Here is a 5767-nt window from a genome sequence, read left to right on the forward strand (position 1 = left end):
GTTATGTTCTTCAAGATTTCACCGGGGTTGACACTGAGCGTACAAAACATTAAGAACGCCTGCTCGTTCCAACTCAATATTAGGTGTTCTTAATGTTTTGTACGCTCCCAGCGTATCTTTCATTTTAGGAACATGAATTCTTAAAGACCTTACTGCTGTAAAATACACTTTGACCTGCATGTATCGACAGGTTGAGTTCCAGTATCTATGACATCACTGGTGTAGTTATCAAAAAAAGGCATTTACACACGCTGCCAAATTCTGATCTTTTGACCAATTACATCAGATCTTTTTTACATCGGATATTTTTCCGATCGGTTAGGTCAAAAGACCAATTAGTGAAAAGCAAATCAGAATTGTGCTGTCTGTGTAAAATGCAGCCTGTATAGCCCAGGTTACAGGAATGATTAAAGTCTCTCTCAAAATGTCTACATGTGGAAGATACTGTATTTAGAGAATGGACCCAAAAACACAACACACAAAGGACAGAAACACAACACATATGCTAAGAATCAATAAAGCACAAATAAACAGCTATAAACATTTCTCTTCACGCCAAATGAACGACGGCCTTGTTGTTCTGTTACTTGGGGGGCAGCAACAATACACTCCCCAATCTGTTCCACAGTGAGAATCAGTCAGAACTCTGCCTCTCTGCTGCCATCTGCCTGTGAGACTGAGTATTGTTCTTCAATGAAAATCAGGAGTATGACTCTCTGCTGCCATCTGCCTGTGAGACTGAGTATTGTTTCCTCAGTGAAAATCAGGAGTATGACTCTCTGCTGCCATCTGTCTGTGAGACTGAGTATTGTTCCTCAGTGAAAATCAGGAGTATGACTCTCTGCTGCCATCTGTCTGTGAGACTGAGTATTGTTTCCTCAGTGAAATTCAGGAGTATGACTCTCTGCTGCCATCTGTCTGTGAGACTGAGTATTGTTCTTCAATGAAAATCAGGAGTATGACTCTCTGCTGCCATCTGCCTGTGGGACTGAGTATTGTTCCTCAGTGAAAATCAGGAGTATGACTCTCTGCTGCCATCTGCCTGTGGGACTGAGTATTGTTCCTCATTGAAAATCAGGAGTATGACTCTCTGCTGCCATCTGCCTGTGAGACTGAGTATTGTTCCACAGTGAAAATCGGAACTATGCCTCTCTGCTGCCATCTGTCTGTGAGACTGAGTACTGTTCCACACAACATTTATAATCATTATCTTCACTTCAGCAGGTTGGCAAGCCAATGGTTTGTCTACCTTACACGTTGTTTTGTACTTCCTGTTTTGTACTTCCTGTTTTAACTCTTAGATGTTTTGTTTGCAGTGTCTAGCTGAAATGCAGCCAATGTGCTTTGGTGAATCTGTCAACCTGTTGAGTGTCTGTGAGATCCATTATATTGTATGTGGGAGCTTTTCAAGAGCGTGCTGGGGGTTTCTTCCTTTTCATGGGTACCTTGCATTTAAACATGTTACATTGAATTTGGCACAACTATTGTACACTTCCACTCCAGAAGTAAAACCTCCAGTCCAGTCAGGAAGGTCCGCAGGAAATGTGTCACAGTCGATGAACAACCAGTGACACGGGACCTCGTCACACATCACACTGCCATTTTCCCATGACTGGAAAAGCACACCCACGCATGACATGTCGTGATACAGCGATGACAGAGAGCTCTTTTAAAGTTCACTCTTGCGTTTCATCTTAACCAGGTCCAGTTTCCCCATCGATTCCAAGGATCAATATGCCTCGGACAGCCTTGTTGAATGTTACAATCTCCGGAAATATCATCTTTCTCCCTATTTTATTCCTGATTTCAAGAAAGGAAAACAAAAGGACACAAGATTCAATACACATACACACAGTCTGTAGTTTACTGCCCTGCTGAAGAGATTCCATACACACAGTCTGTAGTTTACTGCCCTGCTGAAGAGATTCCATACACACAGTCTGTAGTTTACTGGCCTGCTGAAGAGATTCCATACACACAGTCTGTAGTTTACTGCCCCGCTGAAGAGATTCCATACACACAGTCTGTAGTTTACTGCCCTGCTGAAGAGATTCCATACACACAGTCTGTAGTTTACTGCCCTGCTGAAGAGATTCCATACACACAGTCTGTAGTTTACTGGCCTGCTGAAGAGATTCCATACACACAGTCTGTAGTTTACTGCCCTGCTGAAGAGATTCCATACACACAGTCTGTGGTTTACTGCCATTCTGAAGAGATTCCATACACACATACACAGTCTGTAGTTTACTGGCCTGCTGAAGAGATTCCATACACACAGTCTGTAGTTTACTGCCCTGCTGAAGAGATTCCATACACACAGTCTGTAGTTTACTGCCCTGCTGAAGAGATTCCATACACACAGTCTGTAGTTTACTGGCCTGCTGAAGAGATTCCATACACACAGTCTGTAGTTTACTGCCCCGCTGAAGAGATTCCATACACACAGTCTGTAGTTTACTGCCCTGCTGAAGAGATTCCATACACACAGTCTGTAGTTTACTGCCCTGCTGAAGAGATTCCATACACACAGTCTGTAGTTTACTGGCCTGCTGAAGAGATTCCATACACACAGCCTGTAGTTTACTGCCCTGCTGAAGAGATTCCATACACACAGTCTGTAGTTTACTGCCCTGCTGAAGAGATTCCATACACACAGTCTGTGGTTTACTGCCATTCTGAAGAGATTCCATACACAAATACACAGTCTGTAGTTTACTGCCCTGCTGAAGAGATTCCATACACACAGTCTGTAGTTTACTGCCCCGCTGAAGAGATTCCATACACACAGTCTGTAGTTTACTGCCCCGCTGAAGAGATTCCATACACACAGTCTGTAGTTTACTGGCCTGCTGAAGAGATTCCATACACACAGTCTGTAGTTTACTGCCCTGCTGAAGAGATACCATACACACAGTCTGTAGTTTACTGGCCTGCTGAAGAGATTCCATACACACAGTCTGTAGTTTACTGCCCTGCTGAAGAGATTCCATACACACAGTCTGTAGTTTACTGCCCTGCTGAAGAGATTCCATACACACAGTCTGTAGTTTACTGCCCTGCTGAAGAGATTCTTTAAAGCTGCAATCAGCAGTTGAAACAAAAACAAAGCCTTTTCCCCTCCACTGTTTTGCTAAAAAGCTGAGTAATGGGGCCGGAGAAATGTGACCACTCTCCAATTCATAGACAGAGCTGTAGATACAAGGCCTGGTTGTCTAATACAACACCATGATAGTTTGAACCGTTTTCTGAGGCTATTCACTTCCTTTGTTTAGGCATATTGCAGTAAAACAACACTGATAGTTTGAGTGTTATAGTTGACCTAAACGCATGAGGCATTTAGTTTTACATGTATTTTACTGGGTGAGTCAGTTTAAGAACAAACTCGTATTTACAGTGACGGCCTAGGAACAGTGGGGTTAACTGCCTATTTCATGGGCAGAAGGACAGATTTTTACCTCTTCAGCTCAGGGATTTGATCTACCAACCTTTCGGTTACTGGCCCAACGCTCTAACCACTAGTTTACCTGCCACTGACCAGTTATATTCTTCAAGAATCAATGGATACACCTGTATATCATTCATTTATAAGTCCAAAAATGGATGTGTCTACTGCAGATTGTCTCTCTAAGATGAGGTGACTTGTTCTTCAGTATAAACCTAAAGAGAGATTCCACAGCTGTGATTAGGATGACTGTGCTGACGGAGGATACAGGGGGAGTCGAGGGAGGGGGGGCGAGGAGGTGTCCTATTACCCATGATCCTCCTGTCTCAGGGTCTAGGTCTGTTGGTACATGCCCTTCCTTCCTTCCCAGCGTCCCTCATCCACAACGCTCCAATTCACCTCTCAGCTGCCACTCAGCGGCTTTTAAACACATTCTAACACACATCAAAGGAACCACTTCTCCTTGAGGAGCTCAAACACTTCAGGAGACTCGGACCGCAGAAAAGGAGGTCTGGGAGACTCGGACCGCAGAAAAGGAGGAGGCCTGGGAGACTCGGACCGCAGAAAAGGAGGTCTGGGAGACTCGGACCTGCAGAAAAGGAGGTCTGGGAGACTCGGACCGCAGTAAAGGAGGTCTGGGAGACTCGGACCGCAGAAAAGGAGGAGATCTGGGAGACTCGGACCGCAGAAAAGGAGGTCTGGGAGACTCGAACCGCAGAAAAGGAGGTCTGGGAGACTCGGACCGCAGAAAAGGAGGTCTGGGAGACTCGGACCGCAGAAAAGGAGGAGGTCTGGGAGACTCGGACCGCAGAAAAGGAGGTCTGGGAGACTCACACCGCAGAAAAGGAGGAGGTCTGGGAGACTCGGACCGCAGAAAAGGAGGTCTGGGAGACTCGGACCGCAGAAAAGGAGGTCTGGGAGACTCGAACCGCAGAAAAGGAGGTCTGGGAGACTCGGACCGCAGAAAAGGAGGTCTGGGAGACTCGGACCGCAGAAAAGGAGGTCTGGGAGACTCGAACCGCAGAAAAGGAGGAGGCCTGGGAGACTCGGACCGCAGAAAAGGAGGTCTGGGAGACTCGGACCGCAGAAAAGGAGGCCTGGGAGACTCGGATCAGAGAAAAGGAGGTCTGGGAGACTCGGACCGCAGAAAAGGAGGTCTGGGAGACTCGGACCGCAGAAAAGGAGGTCTGGGAGACTCGGATCAGAGAAAAGGAGGTCTGGGAGACTCGGATCAGAGAAAAGGAGGTCTGGGAGACTCGGATCAGAGAAAAGGAGGAGGTCTGGGAGACTCGAACCGCAGAAAAGGAGGTTAAAATGACAAGACTCTTGAATACGTGCACTGAATCTTAGAGTGTTCAGTTTACCTTCATGATGAGTGCAAGTGCAGTATTAATTCATATTCACAATGATGACCATGTTATCTGAGGGTTAGTGCTAGTGTTAGGTTTAGGCTTAGGTTTAGGCTTAGGTATAGGGTTAGGTCTAGGCTTAGGCTTAGGTTTAGGGTTAGGTCTAGGCTTAGGCTTAGGTTTAGGCTTAGGGATATGTGACGTCAAAGTTGTAAACTTTATGATGAGTGCAACTGCAAGTTAATTCATATTAACAATGATGACCATGTTATCTGAGGGTTAGTGCTAGTGTTAAGTTTAGGTTTAGGCTTAGGTTTAAGGTTAGGTTTATTGTTAGGCTTAGGCTTAGGTTTAAGGTTAGGGTTAGGCTTAGGCTTAGGTTTAGGATTAGGGTTAGGTTTAAGGTTAGGCTTAGGTTTAGGTTTAGGGTTAGGTTTAAGGTTAGGTTTATTGTTAGGCTTAGGTTTAGGGTTAGGCTTAGGCTTAGGTTTAAGGTTAGGTTTATTGTTACGCTTAGGGTTATGTGATGTCTAAGTTGTATCATTGTGTATATTCCATGAACTACTGCCATTACATAATAACGTGGGGTTGATTGTTTCTGAGAGGTGTGAGCAGACCCCAGTGTGAGGTCGTGTAGAGTCGCCCCACAGGAGGCCATCGTCCTGTAATCAATACCAATCCAAACCAATACTGGATCAATACCAGGACCAGCTGAGAGACTCAACACACCACTGCCTTGGTCAGTCCCTTAGTTCTTCTGCTTTAATCATCTGTCTACACCTGACACTGTTAATCATCTGTCTACACCTGACACTGTTTATCATCTGTCTACACCTGACACTGTTTATCTGTCTACACCTGACACTGTTCATCTGTCTACACCTGACACTGTTTATCTGTCTACACCTGACACTGTTTATCTGTCTACACCTGACACTGTTTATCTGTCTACACCTGACACTGTTTATCTGTC

General features: G+C 45.3%; 1 protein-coding gene across 1 annotated transcript in view; it reads left to right on the top strand.

Annotated features, from left to right (window-relative positions):
- LOC116372471 (clarin-3-like) overlaps nt 1-1407 on the top strand; it is a 9737-nt gene extending 8330 nt beyond the window's left edge. The window contains exon 3 of the mRNA XM_031821274.1: nt 1-1407. This exon is cut by the window's left edge and continues 1451 nt beyond it. The gene's annotated coding sequence lies outside the window, so the exon portion shown is untranslated.
- Nucleotides 1408-5767: the final 4360 nt, after the last annotated feature.

This window comes from Oncorhynchus kisutch, unplaced genomic scaffold (assembly GCF_002021735.2).
Source record: "Oncorhynchus kisutch isolate 150728-3 unplaced genomic scaffold, Okis_V2 scaffold3953, whole genome shotgun sequence".
Classification (NCBI taxonomy): domain Eukaryota; kingdom Metazoa; phylum Chordata; class Actinopteri; order Salmoniformes; family Salmonidae; genus Oncorhynchus; species Oncorhynchus kisutch.